We start from the raw sequence: 20,514 nt of genomic DNA, 5'->3' as shown, positions 1-20,514 counted from the left end.
AAGAATTTTAATGAAATCAAAAATGTTGAAGTTCTATAACTAATGTACAATCTGTTTAATCAAATTTCGAAGATTATAGCAATTTCGTTACACGTGACTCTTTAAGATAACCATCGAAGGAAACTTTTAACGACGAAAATTTTAACTGTCTTTAATGTTTGAGATATATATTATTATTAAAAATTTAGTGAAAAATATTCACACGAATAATAGCTGCAAAAGAATGTACAAAAGTCTACCCTTAACCATTCTTAAATTTCAGAATGAGCTGATCCGTTTCTTCACTTACACTTTCAACAGATTTCTAACTTAATTGAGATTTTACTGAAATACGTGTAATTTAGATGTCACGTTCCTTAATTTTGTTCATTTTACAACTCCTCCCCCAAATGATTCAAATCCATGAAAATATAACGTCTATCAGCTATAAATCTGGTCAAATGATGAAATAATCTGATCAATTTATTTAATTCTTGACTGCCAGTTGAATTACCATATTATGAGTTCAGATCCTTCATCGGTTTTCTTTTGTTGAAATTACGAGTACAGCTTTTCGTGAGCTTCATATGTCATAGCACTACATTTTCCATAAGTGTTTTAAAAACATATTACATATTTTAAGATTATTAGTGCATCCAAATATAATCGAATATAAACGAGGAAATCCATATTATGTCTTATACGATATGTTAAATAACGATATGTTAAACGTTACAGAAAAATTTCACGATAACTTAATCGTTTCTAATATGGATATATGAATTCATAATAAATAAAATTGGACCAACCGTTTAAACAATGAAACCGTAAATTACACTGCTTTACGAGATTACGAAAAATTAAATTGTTATGAACAAATAAATTGAAGCGTAAGGGGTAGCATGATCCATAAAACTGTTGTTTCATAAGATAAAATTATAATTAACGTATATCTTAATATTTTTAATTACAATTGAATTTATAGTTTTCAGATATTCTTTCTCTTTTGTATTAGAATATTTTTTAAGAACGAGAACAAAAGGATATTTGATATTGTTTGTAATCACTCTAGTATGTATACAATATATAGATGTGTATTTACAATTTGACGAACTGTGACATATACTTAATCTAAAGAAATGAATGCAAAATTATTATGAATTAAGCAAGCATGGTCATCGATAGAAAATTTTGTGATGAGAAGGTCTTTTTATACGTTGGAGCTGATGCATTACAATATTTCCTATTATATACGAAACTCCTCGCTATAATTTCTCATCTGATATTTCCTTGTTTTATTACATCATTAATTTATTTCGCTAAGTGAGTTTGTAATTGTATTTGTTTAATTATGTGATTCCCCATGACACCATGACAACTACCAACGTCCAGCGTACATGTATTTCAATAAGAATCTAACAACTTGTAAGAAAAACACACACACACTACGAAGTGAAACAATAACTAAAATGAAGCAAGTCACATTTTTGTGAACAATGACTTTTAACCAAAAACCATTATATCGTGTACTTTTAAATTTGGAATAAAAGAATTTAATAATTGCCATTTAGATTATGTAATTAAAAACTTTTAATTTGAAATTTCTTCGTTATTTAAAATTTGGTTTGCTTCATTTAGTACAATTGTAATCCATCGTTTGTGATTTTACTTGTATATTTTGTACCTCAATTTGTTGCATTGAATGTTAACAAAGACCCATGTAAAGAGGAAAAGAAAGAAAAACCGAAATATCTTGGAAACCGTGAAATATATAAAAGCTATTCGCGCATTGTAATATTACATCGCGTATAGTGTAAAAAGGCACAATAAAATTTGTATTCTATGCTATGTCCGAGGTTAATCGAAACTCTGAATAACCGTACTACCGATTATAACGTCCATTGTATACAAATTTCTTGGAACACAATAGTGAGAAGTTTTGCATTCGCGCAAGGAAAGAAAGAAAAAAGAGACTTAATCGATACGTAGAAAATCAAAACAGTTTGCAACTTATAGTTACAATCGTACCGTTTCTCTTCACTTGCAATAACCAGATTTCTTGAATTTTGCATATGAAACGAGCGCCGTTTATTTCAAAAGCGAGAACAACGAAGAGAAAAATTCGAGCAGTATATAGCGAACACGCGAGATTGTTGGGTTGATCAAGAAAAGATTTCGATATTTTTAGTATAAAATAATAAAGTTCAGTAGTAAATTTTATCGAATAGTACATTAACCATTTTGATTTACAATTATTTGATATAAAATGGGTAGCTGCATAATTTTAATCAGCACGCGATTATATTTAATAAATAAGAGATTTCTTCGCGTTGAAGAACAAAGGTGCACCATCTAGCGTAAAAGTCCGACATTATTCATTGGTCAACCCAATGCAATTTCGAAGGGGAATTTCCGAAGCAATTTTCATGCAAAACTATTGAGTTGTTCTCGCATTTTACTCTTATCCATTTTCCTAAAAGTGCCTACGCTATTCTGAACTCTTTTGAACGCAGCATCTCGCTGAGATTTCGGCATTAAATTTATTCGATATGTGCTCCATGTTAAACGAATTCGAGGCTATTGGACACATATACAGGCGCGCGCGCGCGCGCTAAATCGGTGTAACAATTTCTGATATTTGTATCGAACAATGAGTGTAACGTCTCTTCGTTGTAAAAGCCGTCTCCTCGTTGACGAAATTCGGTGTTCCAAACGAGGAACATCGAGAATTTGTTTCGTGAGGAGCAAAGATCTGTTTAACTGCAGGGACGATTCTAAGAAATTAGAATGGTAACCGTGCAAATCGCTCGATCGATCAAGTCGATTCGAAGGACGACGCACCATTTCGACTCGTATTACAACAAACAAATTAATGTCAATTGCAATATAACATAACCTTAGATATAAAAATAAGAGTATCGAAGAGCATTCGATGTGACAACTCTGGGTAACGAACCATACGAACTTCTGAAAGGTTCTGTAACGCTGGAGATTATCAAATTCGAGGAGAGAAAGCGATTAGTAAATTTAACGGAAAACACGTTTCGAAAGTAAGCTAAAACCTCATAAACTTAGTACGAATTTAACCCTCTGTAACCAGAATTTCGTTTGCTTATCAGAAACAGAATTGTAACAGATTGTGAATTTCTTCATTTAATTTGAAACTTAGAAAGCGATAATTGTAAAAAATAGAGCGATCGACGATAGAAAAATATGCCAATAGAATATAATAACGTAGGTATAAGTAAATGAAATGAAGGAAATTAAGGAAGATTTAGGTACGTGTATTTACATCTGAGTTCTAAGTACAGCGTTATGGAGGGTTAATCACAATTTTGCGTTTCGAGACCGTTTTATATTCTAGCAAACTTTTTAACAGTCCTAACATCTTTTTCGGTGAGAGAAATTAAACGATAGATCGTTCGTCGCTTATTTGGAAAAATGTTGAAACAATTGATAAATGATATTCGGGTCGCTCACTTTGTTAATGTGAAAGTTTTTGAGCGCATGTTACATGTGTAACTTGTTTATAAAGAACAAAGAATGGACATCTTGTATTTCGCACTGATGCAATCAAACTCATAAAAGTGTATAAATAATAAATGTCTGAATTTCCCATTTTGTACATTTTTTATACGAACTCACGATAATTTACTATATTTCGTTTCACACGCGCAGGTATAATCGCTCACGAAAGTATTCGAACGTTTCAGTCACTAAGATTTGACAAATAAACTAGATACGTTGGATTTGAACTTTAGAAATAACTTTTGGGATCGTGTGAATAAAATTGTAAAAATTTTTAACGATTAACACAGAATTCGAAGAACACTGCGAACGTATCGTTTAGGAGCAATAGTAAAAATAAAGGCATTGCAATTAATTGTAAAGGTGGTTCAACTATAACACGCGAGAAAATAATCTACATCCCATAATTTTCATTGTTTTTTTAAGCTAATGCAATGTATGGAAATTTACACGTTTAAAATATGTCTTCTTTAATAATACAGAAGAAAATTACCTATATTTTCAATATTTTTCTACAAATGTGACTAGTTTGTGCGGCAAATGGCATAAATACGCAAAAAGAGATTAACGAGATTCTGTTGTTTGAGAATGGAAAGATGTTTTACATACGATTTACATTTCAGTCCTGTTAGAGGTTATGTTTAGAAGACAAATAAATAAGAAAGAAAATATCGATTTTGCTTATTTACTAAAAATAGTAATTGTTTCTAATACTTTTATTAACAGTATTATATAATTCTAACCTTTCCATATAAGATCAAATTTAATTTATAACGATACGATTTCTTTTCTTTATGTAGGACACAGGACCCAAGCACTGTAATTAATTGTTACCATTGAGCTAATTGTAAATATTAATACGAATTAATTCAGAAATAATCGATGAATAAATGCTTTTCGAATTCTTCAAAAGTCATTTTGTTAATTTCAACTATATGTTTTCGATAATTGTGACGTACTTCAGGCAAAATAATCCAACGTGCCTATTTCATTTGTTTAAAATTGAAACTTAAACGATTTATATATTTTCGTAAACAACTGTACGTTGAAAACTGCGCAACTATTAAATGTACAGTTGGTAATTTTCATGTTTTATTTCATATATGCTATATGTCAAAATTTAGTTCAAAGGTAAATTTAATATTTTGTTCGTTTATTTGAAACAACGTTATTTACACTATAAAATATCAATGTTGAAGTGACAGCCTTTTTGATACAGCAAATTCATGTGAAACATGATAATTGGATTATAATATACGACGTGAAACTTACTTATTTACGACTCAATTTATGTAAAGAAATTGTTTAGCATATTAGATAAAATTATTTATATAGTGTAAGGAGGAACTAATGTAAAATAATAATATAGATTAATATATCGAGGAAATTTACGAGTAGTGATATTAATATTTTCTTTTTGATCCTCAATAAATTCAATTACATATACCGTTACGTATTCCAATAAGAAATGTTTTGTTAGTTTCATTAAATGAAATCAATACTTCGGTATTGTTTAATATTTAATACGCTTTCATCATTACTCAAATTTTATTCAGTAAGAATTATCAGAGTTATCAGTACGAATATTTTTAACAATCGCCATTTGATATTTATAAGAATAGCAGTAGATATATTATTTAAAGAACTTATGATTTCTTAGTGTAAACATCGCGTAAAACATAATTTGTATTTTAATGAAAGTAGTAGAAATTCTGTAATTTTTGTAGCACTATTTCTCGGTTAGTTAAATCTTTAAATAAATATCGATTGAATTATTACTTCAAATGTGTAATTTATGATCTAATTTCTACTTTTCAGAATCGTCATATACTTTTCAACGTTTAATGCTATAAACAAGTTCATTTCTTGAATCATTAAACATTATTATTTTCTCCGATGTAATTTAATTAAAGATACTTAAACTTAATAATATTTTCATATTTGTTTAATTTCTTTTTGTAGAAAATATATATGAAATTCACGAAAACCTATTGTTTTCATTTTAATGTTAAATCAATTTTTCTTTACCAATGGATCGATATAAAAATAATAGTATCAGCTCAATTCGCAATATTTTCTATATTAGGTATATACATACAGTCGAAACGACTTTCTCACATTGAAAATCTTTGTTAATATATAATAATTATCCGACTATCTACCATCTTTTGTCATTTTCAGTATAAAATTGAAATTTTGATGAAATTAAGTTAACTCGTTTTTGAAAAGAAGTGTGTTTTATCGATTGAAATAACTAGAAATCCGAAGATTCGATGTTGAATCGAAAAATAAGCAGGAATATAAATAGCATAGGTGTTGAAATTTTTTTATAATAAAAGTATATTTATTAATAAGAAGACTAGTATAGCGAGCATTCGCGTATGTACTAAGGTACTAATATAAAATAACTAAACAGAATGATTTTATAGTAAACACGTGCTTACTGCTTTGTTGCTTGAATGAAACTGTTAAAGTAAAAAAAAGAGATTCTTATATATTACGTCTTGCAACCTAACGTTGCGGTTCTCTGCCATGTGTCATTCGTTAAGTCTCTGACACTAGGAATAAATCTGGTATTTGTTGCCTGTTACCCTCCAACAATTAGCTTACCTAACAAAAATAAAGTTTTTCTGGAAGAATTAAAATAAAAAAGTAGGAGACAAGATATCTTCAACTATCTATAGAAAAATTGAGACTTCTACAATTACATTAAAAAAGAGAGTGAAAGGTAGTAAAAAAAGCAAAGAAAACGAAGGACTGTGGCAAAATAAATACATTAACTTTCCTTTACCTTTTATTTGTTTCGATGTCCAATTACAATTTTTAGAATCATCTGATGCATATAGTAAATCTCAAAACTATTCATATATTGTCCCTCCTCTTTAATAATTCAAATGATATTCTTTCATATTACAAATTTCAGGACATTTGTCAACGAAAATATGTACCTCGTTAATTACGCTTTTGGTTAAGGTAAGTTTTATTACAAAATTATATTTCGTTATGATAAAAACAGAAATTAAAGTATAAATTATTGCAGAATTAACGTCAAAAAAGTATTCTTAGTTTACTATCTGTCGAAATAAAAATATCTGCAAATGTAGTCTGTCTTGTCATTAATAAATATTTTAAATATGGAAGGTATATAATAATATTGGTACTAATTTTCAAATTATTGAAACCCAAATCCAAATATTTTTTATCGTTTTAAAAGTCTAGTAATTTTTGAAACTCAAAGTTTTCGTTTTGCTTTGTAAGAGGAATATTTTGTTTTAATAATTGCACTCTTAATAAAAATTATGCATAACTCTCGATTAAGCAAAGCAAAAGGAAATACAAATAAAACCACAAGGATATGCAAAAATATCTTTTGAGTTAATTAGCTTCTTTCCTTTTTCCCGCCTACAGTATCAATTATACAGAAAAGTCTTTTGAAGAATGTTTTATTTGAGAACTGATGCTGTGATAAAATAATTTTTATCTAGGTTTCAAAAATTTCGAGCCATGAAAAAAGTATGATATTGGAATTATGGGTAAAAATAAATAAGTAACGTTCTTTATAATTATCTCCATTTTATTCATAGGAAGGTATATCTTCTGTATTCTAGCTGAACGCAAAGACAAAACTAGAGTGATGAAAAAGGGTACGCAATCGCAGCTCGTCCTGGTCCCTTAATTCTTATCTACAGCATTCACTTCAACACTTCACGCGTTCCTGGAACCTCTTCCACGCATAGTTCAAAGGCATATCTATTTCTCCTAAAAGACTGATTTTTGTAAATATCATTAAATACATGTATGATTTTTAAGAAGTATCTTATTTTCAACATATGAAGTTTCGAATTTTCGAAACACAGAGCTTTTTTTATTCCAAGAGGTTTCGAGAAATCCGACAATATACATTATATTTTTCTTTGTATTTGAACGTTGGTTGAGATTTATAGCTGTTTAATTGCCTATTCGGTAAGTATGCAATATCGTTGTCAAAGAACTAGTAAAAGCACATTTCATTTTCAAGCACCCCCGATCTATATTTCTTATTGAGGCACAAATAAAGCCTTTTGAGAAAAAAACGGAAAAAAACGCGTTTAGGGCAAAGTCGCTAAACTACTGTAGGAAGGATTTTGGCCAAACTAAAATCTTTGCTTCTGGGTAACTTCTTTATTCTCTCCGTACGCTGGTTTGATAGTGCCCCAAAAACGCATCCCTCGCTGTTTTATAGGGCGTGTCCCTTCTCCGTCGCCTTGTCTTCGCGTGTCCGTAGCCTCTTCCGCTGAGCTCCAGTCCAGACGCCCCAGCTTGACGACTAGCATCCCCATCTGTGGTTGTTGTCCTTGGGCCTCAGCGAGGCCTTCCTAGAACTCCAACGCAGAGCTTTCTCCCGCCGGAAGACAATGGGCCGCGGTGAAAGTTGCCGACACTGCATATTTACCGAATAGGCAATTAAACAACTATAAATCCCAACTAACTTCCAAATACAAAGAAAAATATAGTGTATATTGTTGGATCCACGGTCGGTTGGCGAACTCGACGAAAATCGGAACAAAATATTCGCGGCGCTCCTTGAAGCTGGGCTTTATATAGGGCCGGGCCCCGGTACGGGGAAGTTCGGGAAACGATCAAAAGTACATCGCCAGACGAGAAGCCCGAAAGATGGATTGCATTGAGATGAATGCGAAGATGAACCTTCATTTTCGTGCACTCGCTTGTCGCAGAAGAGAAGAGGTCTTTCTAGCGAGCACGGAGGTTGGAAGACTGAATGGAATGAATAAACACGTCATTCTTGAACCAAGTAAGAAAGAACTTGATCGTTGACCAAGCACATTGGACGGTCCACTACAAGCGCTGGAGCCGATGTCGTGTGCCCTGTGGCGTTGAACCACACATTGCAAACGCCGTGCGAATTGATCTCTTGCCCATTTGCAGCACAGCCTTGCACGTTGTCAATCAAGGTGGGTGACCCAATCTTCTTCCATGTGGCAACGTCAATGACGTACAGATCGGCTGCGGTATCGGCCTGCATGCGGATGGACGTTCCGTTAAACTGAATGGCAAAGAAACGACGACTGGATTTGTAATCACTGGTCCACATGTCGTTGACAATGACCATACTGCCATTCACTTGTTGACACCTTCGGCATGCTTGCAAGATGTGGACAACGGTATTGCAATGATGGCATGTAGCTTGGCGAAATGGGCAATCTTTACGGTCATGCGTTGTAGAAGTACAACTGAAGCAATGACTTTTTCGAGTTGGTTTGTTCCCCCTTTTCTGTCCCTTGGACTCCCCTCTTCCTTAAGACAGCCACTCCTTGCTTCTGCGTTAATTCTCCTTGTCGTCAGAATGATAACACTGACCTGTGTTAGTGAACCGGATTGCCCGAGTAAGACATGTTTTCCGTCGTGAAACAAGGAAGACCCGTTACGGTCTTCCAACAGCCAGGTCTTAGCATGCCTTCAGCATGTTTGAATGCTTTACCTTTTTTCTTTGACTTCTCGTGTCGCGAAACACGAGAATCCTGGAAATCCCTAATTTAACGAAATTAGGCGACGGCTCTTAAGACTTGGCTGACAATAGGCCTGAGGGCTCCACGTGGTCCGCACACGTTGGAAGCCTCAGGCCCTCGCTAGGGGTAATAAACGACCGATGGGGTCACCAGCGCGCGGGTGGACCCCAGGTACCCCACCTTGGAGGAGAGGGTTTCCTCCACTATCGTTGCTTTTTGGGGGAACCTTCCCTTTCTCCAAGGTCACCGATTTGCGAACTAAGGGAACGCCCTTGGTCAAAGACTGCCAATCATATTTGGCGAGCTCCCGATTTTCCTACGGCCGATCATAGGAAGATCGAGGAGCTCACTTCGGTACGAGCTCTGAGAGACACGGGTTCTCTCTAAAACACTTCGGTACGAGCTCTGAGAGACACGGGTTCTCTCTAAAACAGTTCGGTTCGAGATCTGAGAGACACGGGTTCTCTCTTAACACACTTCCTTGTGAGATCTGAGAGACACGGGTTATCTCTAAAAAACTCCGTCTAACCTATTCAAATCAACAACACGCCACGGTTCTTTTCGAAACGTCGAACGTCGTAGACACGACTGTTTTCCGCTCGTGCAACTTAAACAGTTGCCCAATATTAATTTGGCGGGCAACACGTGTCGTAGTCGCGAGACGGCCTTACAACCCGTCGGAAATACGAGAATTTCGATCGCGACGCGACGCGACAACATGCTTCTCGTAGCTTTTCCAACGACGGTTCTTCACTTTCCGACTCTTTTAGGATCAGCGGGCGGAACTGCAGGAGAGCCGGCTCGGCAAAGCGCAAGGAAGCCAGCAAACATTTAAAGGCATCAGCGGACATATTGTGAAAATCGCATGCGTCGACGTCTGCGTTGACTTCGTCGGTGACAATGTTGAAGTCGGACGAAGGCTTTGTGGTCAATGTTTCAAGACGCCGTTGAAATAACGTCTTGGTGTGATCAAACAAGGTCGTTATCTCCCTCACCAATCTGTTGTACGCCATTTCCGAAGGCTGGCTGGGTGAAATACGGTTGCAAAGACGAACAAATTCGGCTTGGCTGATCGACTCTATAAGAAGACCAAACATCGGCGCGCGAGTCTTCACAAACCTTCCAGACCCAATATATATACTAACGTGTATATATGCTAACATTACCTTGTACCCCTTTCAATAAGTAACCTTTTGATTTAATGTCTGTTATAAACATTTAAGTTGGCTACTATGTCATGTTGCAGTAATAGTGTGTTTTCATTGAGAAAATTGTAGTACGAAATGTCTTTCCTTTTACTATTCTATAAATAGCTTTCTCGTGTATAAACCCTTGGTAGTGTCATTGTGATTGTAGACTAAATGTCCACTGATAGAGAATATTTGTGTTATGCATATCTTTACCACTTGTAGTCAAGCTAAAGGCTGTTCGATGGTAATATGTTGATAAAAAGTAAACTAAAACAAATAAACATATCGGTTACCTTCATTGTCAGTGGAATCACCGGTATTAGTCAGAAGAAGATCACAAATGTTACAAATGACAGTTTCTTTAAACAGATATTTGATTAGCCTTGGAGACGTCATGGCACCAAGATTTTTAAACACGTTAAGCATTCCTCTTTCTTTTCTTTATTGTAAACTAGAAGACTTATCTTTTCACTGAAAGAGACACTTCCAATGAGTGACATATAATAAAAGATCGTAAAATATAACACATAATAAAACATATTAATTTAATTTCATTAATAATTAATTATTGTTTTACCCTAATGCCGATTTCTGCTATACGGAATTAAAAATTTGGAGATTACTTGACACTTCAATTTTTGTACAGAAGAAGACACTTAAATGTGCTTCATGAATAGGTAGATGCTCGCAAGTTCTGCGATATGTAAGCATTTTGTTAATTATCTACCTCCATTATGCATACTTTTTCAATATTTCTGTTTTTCTAATGTAATTTCAACAATGTTATGATTAAGAAATTTGATATGAACATGTATCTTTACTGTATAATTTACGAAATCCTTACCAAAGTGAAGAAACCCTACTTAGATGAATTTTCAGTAATTGTGTACAAAAGGATGCTCCTCACTGATTTAGATAAAATTAAAGTACGTTGTAAAGGTTAAGATTTTTAATAATTTTTTCATTTATATATAACTGTCGGAAAATTTTAGTTTCCAAGATATCAGCGAAAAAACTTTGAATTCCATTCCATTGAATTTTCCTTATACCTGTAATTGGTGGTAAGTATATATTTTACTATGCAAATACTTCTCATTATCCTGCTTAAACATTCCTCTATTTACTTAAATTACAGATAGTGTAAAAAGTATTCGTACACCCAACAATTTCGAATAGCGCTTCGTAAAATTATATTATTCTAACTACTTTTTCATAAACAAGAAATTTGTACATATTTTTTCAAATCTCTAGGATAGATAAATTATAAAAAAAATTATTCGATTATTATTCAAAAATAAACATTTTATAGTGAAAAGTAAATAATCATTTAAATAATAACACGAGTAAATGATACTTTATTTCCATTATCTGGGAAATAAACCAATTTCGTTTTATAAAAGAAAGGTGGTACGCATGGAATATCGTTTTTTGAAATGGAATAATAAGTATAAATTTTTTAAAAGCGTTATATATGATTAAAATGAGTTCTGCATTTTTAAATTTACAAATTTAATAACATCGTAATTTAATTTTTATCAAAGATTTTGTGAGAATAAAGTAAGACACTTTGTATAACAGGCATTATGTAATTATTTTATTTGTTGCTGTAAATCAAGTTTAAGGAACGGCATACTGTGCTAGAAATGGGTTGTTCTCAGAGTGTTAATTCGGGAATAGAGATAGAAATAAAATTTCCTTAAAATTTTGTATTTTTATCTAAAAGAATTTATTCTATTTTTAAAAATAAACGTTCAAATATCGATTGTAATTTTTCGTCAATTAAAATAATAAAATTGAAATATCGTTCAACTATATTATTTCAATAAAAATATGCAATACCTATGACACACTAATTATAACATACATAGACAAATTCATCAAGATAGACTAAAAATTTAAACTGTTAAATTTTACATCTTAAAATGGAAAAAATTACATTACAAATGATTTCATTAAAATTAGTTAATAAGTTGCAATTTATCCTACTCGTTTGTGTTTTCTATGAAGATGTATTAACGATAACATTACAATATATACCGATATTTATTGATAATTTTATCGATAGTCGCACTCCTAGATAAGGGCATGTTTCACGAGGAATAACATATGTATTTTAATATTTTGCGAAATGATTTATAATTCAGAGCCAATACTACAATGATAAAAAATGTATTTACTTTATATTTATAGAAATCGAAACAAAATATACGAAACACAAAAATATTTTCAAAAACATTTCGCTACCACTCTCACGATTCTTAATCTTAAACTTGAATGAAAATTTTTGCAATAAGTTAGTTAAGGAAACTTGTAAAAACTATATAAACTCTAAAAAAGGATCCAACGGAATAAGCTTCTTGAAAATTAATAGAATATTAATATTAAATATTTAAAGCAGATTGTTATTAACATGTAAATACTAATATTTTATATACATAAAGTATAGCTAATAAAACGATAATTATTATTCTTTTATATCAATAACGTTACTTTTGTTTATATTTTTGGTTTTGTTAACTACAAATTGTAGTTTAATATAAAATGATGAATCTTTGTCCATTACAGATTTACCTGCAATATAAAGTATAAGAAATAAAATTATAAAGGTTCCTAAGTATTGGTGTTAAATTTTTTTTATCGTATAAGATATTTCTTCATTTTAGGTTACAATATCATATCCATTTTTAGTCAAAACCAACAATGGTTTGTAGTATGCAAGTTTGTAAAGTATGCAAAACTTAAAAGACACTTAATATAAATCTTATACTATATTGTCATAAAGGGATTCTAGACATAGAAATGTATGGCTGGGGAGGAGGGGTTCCATCACTGTTATTGTTGTCGGCTGGGTTGCAACTAATGTTTCAGCGAACGATCCTGGATGTGACGATGGTGCTAGAATGGACGAAAGGAAAAGGATGTGCGTTTCGTCCTGGGCCTGCTAGTAGACTCATCGAATCAATATGGCTACCTATCTGGCCCTGCCTTACAAGAAGAGTGCAAGTCTTTCGGGTCACCGATTTGGTTCAAACTTTGCAGGTTTGTAGATCTCGTCATGCAGTTCAAGAAAATATACCATTATAGAGGCAACTACCCAGTTGTTAGACGTACTATTAGATACTATTGGAAAGTTTGGAAATTGTATATACAAGAAACGGAGAGTTTCTACCGAGGACTTGCAAACCTCCTTCAAGTAGGAATCCCATCTATCGACGAAGGTGAGAATAATGCCGCTACAGAAAATATAGGATGTGTATGAAAAACGTAAGCTGAAAAGGTGCCTAGAAAATTAAAATGAAAAGAATTTCTTACGATTATCTTATTGGAATTTAACATGCAAATCTGTTACCTTTAAGTCGAAAGTATGTCAAGAAACAATGGGATAAATAAGTCATTAAGTAAAATTTTGAATTATAAACTTTGAGTAAAATAACTTTCGTCATTTGTATTTATAAATATTTTGTGCTCGATTTGCAAATATTTGTATTTTTATATACAATTTTATTTCTAGTGCGTTGCATATAAATATTATATAATTTTCGTTGCTTGTTCTTTTAATAATGAACTTCCAGAATTAAAATTTTATTACAAACAGTATGTACATTGAAATTATTGTTTAATAAATTAATTCAACGAATAACCTCGCTTCTCGTTGACTTTAGACTAACGATAATGATATATTTATGCGGCAGTAATTATAAAAGTGGTCTAAATCAAAAATGCAAAAGAACCGATTTCATCAATTTTTTTGTATTACATTTGCTCGCATTGCAATAAAATAAAACTATATTCAGTAAAACAGTAAAGAATGAAAGCATTAGATCGAGTGTGTACCTTTGTCGCAATTAATTCCTTTAATTTATGATATATGTAAATCGCGAAACTTTAAATATTTCAAAATGTAACACGTGTGACTTAAACCACCGGATACTATAATCACCGGCACATATGTGTCATGAATTAATTGCGGCCTAGATGATTGAATGTAAATGTGAAATTTCAAAAACAAATATCATATGAACAGTATTTATCAGAAAATTTATTCGTAGTTTCAACCTTTAACGAGTAAGTGTCGTATGAATAATTTATTACCATAAACAGAAAGAGTAAAAAACTCAATGCATTGGGAAAACGGTGAATGAAAGTTGAAGGATGAAATATTTATTAGTCGTTATTCTCGATATTGTCAGTGAGAATTTTACGTAAACTTTATGTAAATATTAATTGCAGTCATTATCTAAATTAGGTAATGTAAGTAATGAATACATATTCGTATGCTACATTATCCATACTCACCTAATCTGGCCATCTCAATTATTTTTGTTACGAGTAAATCTATTAAAATTTTTTGTCACAGGTAACATGACTTCGAAAAATCTTTAAAATGTAATTTAATTTTTCCTACTTTCTTCTTTTTTATTTCTTTTTTTTTTCTAATGTAAAATCTCGAGCTCGTCTTCAACTCTTTTATAACCTATAATTTTCCTACAATTTATTTTGTTCACCAAGTAAACATCGAAACTGAATATTTTTGCATTAAATACCAACAAATAAATATCAAATATACAAAAATGACTTGCCAAAATTTTATACAAAATTTTAACCATAATACATGAAACTGTTTCGAAATTTAGAACATCAATCAAAATATAATAAGTAATCAAATCTATATATGGTCATTATTTGAAGGAACTTTTTCTTCGTGGAATGTACACGTTTATTTTTATCCTCCTGTACCTCTTTAAAAATGTAAGAAATTATTTATTCGAAAATAAATTAAATCAAATTAACAAATTACTCGTATTTCAAGTAACTTTATTTTAATATGAAATTTAAATTAAAATAAAAACATTTAAGTAACTTACAAATTATTAGCGGATAACCATGTAAAACTAAACTCTTTTTATAAGATATAATGCAAATGCAATCTTCAACATTAATAAAAGGGTCCTGTTTCTAAATGATCTGTTTTATTCACATTTAATTAACAGGTTATGAAAACATCAACTACATAATACTGTGGTAATGGTTACATAGATTTTTAAATATATACATATGTATTGGAATGAGTGGAACAAGTATGCATGGGATGGAAATATCTAATGAATTCAGGTTATTATGATAAATAAGTATGCGTGTAATGATTGAGGTGTTGTGTGAATTGTGTATGTCAATGCAATATATGAAAGAAAAAAGAAAAAAGAGAGTGATTTCGAATATGTCAGTTGCAATTGAGTATTAATAGAGAGAAGACGTGTGAGTATGTGATAGTGATAAAATAATTATATTTCAACTCAATATTTGTGTTTGATAATCTTTGTAATTAAATAAATAATTGTTCTTACTGTTATTAAATTTCATCCACTACTAACAAATACAAAGTTACTTTCTTTGAAAATTTAAATGTTTGTTTAATAATTTGCACAGAAGATACATTTATAAACAAATAGAGAAATTAATAGAGAGATTAATTTTACAAATCTATAATAATTTAATGCTGAATTGACTAATTATAAAATCCAAATGTGTCTCTTTCTTTCTTGAAATTAAGACTATGACAACCTGTAAATGACAACCTGTAACCGTGGAATGATTTGTAGAAATGAAGTATTACGTTTTTAACGACTTTACGATTAAATATCAGTATTTCATAGTATATTCTTTGAATACTCGATAGCAACTATCACTATAAACTTTCGATAAAATGGATACGTTTTGCTGTCAACCTTTTTGCTATGGTTTCATTGCAACTGAAAGCATGTTTGATATACAGGTAAAAAAGAATTTTTTATAGAAAAAGGTAAAGACAGAAACATTCAAGTATATATATAACATGGCAATTAATTTTTATGAAATACTATGGTACGTGAAATGAAAAAAATAGGATTAGGTTTCAAAACTTAACAATAATGTACATTTACTTTACTTTTATATATATATAAATAACTTCATATCAAAACTTAACAAAAATCTTAAGTTCAGAAAATTTGTATCAATCTATTCTTAAATAAATTTAAAAAATTTATATTATTTATATTAATCTAAAATTTCATATGCAAACTCAGACCACACATTCACTGGCTCGAATGAAAAAGGTCAAATAATAGTACATCTTTGTATTTAAAAATTCTCATTTTATACCATTTTATATAGTTATTTCCCCAATCCTCGATCGTATTAGGACGAAATTATGTTATGGGAATGTCATGCATGGATTTTCCCAATTTTCGAGCCGTGGTAAAACGTAATCGTGTCATATAGAAATTCCCACAGTTCTGTGAATGTAAGGATGCAGGCACAATTTATTATCAGTTTAGTCATCCGTTATATTTTATTATAAAAATATAACGAAAAATATTACAATTCTTTCACACAGTACATTTATTCTTGTCATCATTGCATTTTCTATATCTTCTCTAAGTGAACAAGAACAAAGAAAAAGAAGCTCATAAATTTTTGAACGGAGTTGGAGAGTAAATTTGTATTATAGAATTTTCTGCTGTACGATGGTACTTAATTCATTCAATTAATTACTGTATAATATTTATCTTGCTATGAAACCCGAAAATAGTAAATCCTAGACAATTCCGACGTTTTACTTTCTATTACTCTTTTAGAAGAGTTAAAGGAATTTCATTGCTTTCTTATAAATGTCTCTGACCTATTAATAATAATAAACAACCCTCATTTTCCAATTTTGTGTCTACATTAATACATCATGGTTTAGAATGTTTTCGTATATTCGTTGTCCAGTACTGACCGTCTTGTCATCGTGCAGTATTGAGCTTCCTGGTATAGACCAAATTTTTCTATATTTAAAAGAACAATCTATCGTTAACTCAAATTATATTCTAAGTATCAAAACAAAGGAAAAAAAATTTGACAAAGGAGGATCAAAATGTAGCATTAAAATCGCTGCTTAAAAATTGCTTCTTATTAAATTCACGAATCAATAAATGTCCTTTTATCTACATAAATAATCAATTAAACCTAATAATCAATTCTGATTAGCACTGGATGACAATTTTCGTTTCCTAAAGATTAATATTATAGCTTTTACATTTTTGCGAATTATCATCGATAGTTACCGTTAAATTTCACGAAAACATTTTCTCTCCTCTCATTAATCAATCTACTTTTCCGAAATTTAAACTACACAGTTCTAATCCAAGATATAACGATAAAATTTATAGTTGTCGATACTTTATATACCTACATCCATATGGAAAGGATAAAAAATGCTATTTTAGTATTTGTTAAAAGTATATGGTATATTTGAAGTACATATAAGATGATGACACACCGTCAACGACAAGGGATCAGCCACGTCATCGTCAGAGATTTCGTGCCTTGTTCAAGAGCAGACTGATGATAATATCGGTACAAATGTTTATGTAGGTGACGAAATTCCTGTCAACACTAATACACAGTTCAGAAACATGCGTCATTGCATACTCTGCGGGCTATATTGTTAAAAATCATATTAAAGAAACAGGATGCATTAACGTCTATGACACATTGGTTTCGAAAGATAGAATTTTTTATTACAATGAATAATTAGCGATATCTTTTTTCACGTACATTGCGAAGGACAACAATTCTAGAATTATCCGCGATTTTGCAAATTGTTGACAAGCTTTGTAATATTTTTTCCCTCTCGTTAGATAGTAAATATTCGTATTGTATTAACTGCTTTCGTCTATTCCCCATTTTGTGGGACAACACTATCGAAATTGGTTTAAGCTCGATGGATGTGCTATTCGTTATAGAAGATATATAGTCGCGTCGCGATTGAATTCTGGGGAAATTCTGGCGGGTTATAAGTCCGTCTCACGATCTCGTTATGTTGCCCGCCAAATTAATATTGGACAACTGTTTCAATTTGCACAAGTAAGAGGAAGATCTCGGCTGGAGTCGAACGACAGACTCTGGTACAACGATAGGAATCGACTTGACTTAACGTTTTCGTGGAACTGCACTCGTTGAGGTTTCGTTTCAAAGTGTTCTCTAAGATCGGTCTTAGGAAAAATCGGGAGCTCGCCAAATATTATTGACTAATTGGATCAAGGGCGATCACCTTGAAGGAAAGGAAGATCCTCCCAGACGAAGACGATGGTGGAAGGAACCCTCTCCTTCAAGCTGAGGTACGCGAGGGCTGAAGACTCCATCCGCCGTTTATGGACCCTAGCTAGGGCCTGAGGATCCCAATGGGTGCTGAACACGTGCAGCCCTCAGGTCAGCAAAGTCTAGAGTGCCATCACCTAATTTCGTTAAATTAGGGTTTTCAAGGATTCTCGTGTTCCGCGATACGAGAAGTCATAATCAAAGAGAAAATTTCCAACATGCAGAAAGCATGGATAGGGAAATCCTATGTCGAATTGTTTTGGCCTTAAGACCTGGCTGTCGGAAGACCGTGACGGTGTCTTCCTTGTTCCACGACGGAACATATAGTATTAAATATTAAAATTCGTAGAAATAGAACATGGCCTCGTGAATGTTTAAGATTTATAAAGTTAACGTAGGATAAAGGATATTAAAAATTATCGAACTTTAAACATACATACATACATATATTACATATATTTACATATATTACATATATTACATATATTACATATATTATACATACATACAAACATATATTACATATATTTTATATATTTATTATATTTGATATATTATATGCAATATATATGTGCGTGTAAATATTAAAGTCAAGAATGAAAAAAACATGAGTTTATTAGTTATTTTGCATCACATTCTTTCAAAATAAAATAATATGATGTAATTTCAATTGAATATATATAATAAATCCAATTAATATATATTTATATTATATTTTCGTGGCTTTATTATTTTCAACAACTGTTAACTTATTTTTTTTTTTGTAATTTTCATAATATTCTTTTGCTTGAAATAATCATATTAATTATAGATAGGAAGATACATACTCATATCAGAGTAAAAGTAATTTACTTAACAAATCGATTAATTTCGCAAAATGAAAAATAGATATCAATTTTAAACCTAAAAAGTCCATCATTAATTAAATGCTTTTTCATTAAAATTTAAAAGAATTTGAAAAGTACGGTTGATCACTTTTATTTGTATTCAATTCATTCTTTCTCTTTTATGTGAAAGCACACATAGTGTTTCTCTTATTTGCTTTTTTCCTATAGTTTCTTGCATCGCTACTTTCAATTTTAAATTCGAGTATCTTAAACAATCCATTATCCATACACATTAATTCACTTCGCTAAATATTTAGCATAAAGCACTATGAGTGTTAAGTAAACTCTGGAATAATGAAAATCTTTTGTCACGTGTTCACATGATACTTCCAGTTAATTATTACTTACTGAGTTAAGGGAATATTTGCAATAGTAATGATTCTATTAAAGGTAATAATGGAATCGAAGTGAAGGAACAAAATGTACAAATGCATATATCAAGTAATGAAAAACGTTATCAATATTGACATTTGATATTCCGCAAAACAGTTCTCTGCTATCTGATATCTCGTATGCTGTGCAAGTTTGTATGTATTATAAGGAGTGGCAAAGAAGGAAGAAGGAAAAGATTTAAAAAAATCCCAGAATCGTAGCTCATTCTTATCTGCTGCGTATTACATTTTAATATTTTTATTTGCTTTTATATTTATTACGAATATAATATAATATACAGTATCCAATATCCTTGGAAGATACTTACAATTCGATACCAAGTAATTCCTCGTGAAAGGACAAAACTCGTTTGGAGTTTAGTTTTTGAGAAAATCGAATTTGAAATGTTTTACCATGGATATTTCATTATTTCGGTTATTGAATTGTTGAAACTGTCATTTTTAGTACTCAAAATTGTACTCCTACAATTACAAAACGTATAAAATGAATTTTCAAATACTATTTTCTCAAAGACGAACTCCTAAACGAAATAAAAATTATCCTATAATTTTTTCATATTATTTTATGAATAATCACCTGGTTCCCGCTTGTTCATATCTTTTAGGGACATCTTGTAAAATAAGCGAATATAAATGGAAATGAATCTTTTAACGTGTGATCAATTCACGTCAAAACCAATAAAAATTATCATTATGTTTATTAATTTCATCTCAACTTTCTAGGAAAATTTTATTAATATATTTTAATAATATATTATAATAATGTACCTTATTTGTAATAATCTTGATAACCATAATCGTATTAATATGAGGATAAATATAAAAAAGGAATTCATATTAAGATGAAGATTTGTTTCATACGCCCTACCTATATCTCTTCTCATAACTATCAATTTTATCGTCTTCG

Source organism: Eufriesea mexicana, unplaced genomic scaffold (assembly GCF_001483705.2).
Source record: "Eufriesea mexicana isolate 0111107269 unplaced genomic scaffold, ASM148370v2 scaffold598, whole genome shotgun sequence".
Classification (NCBI taxonomy): Eukaryota; Metazoa; Arthropoda; class Insecta; order Hymenoptera; family Apidae; genus Eufriesea; species Eufriesea mexicana.
This window is presented reverse-complemented; position numbering follows the sequence as displayed.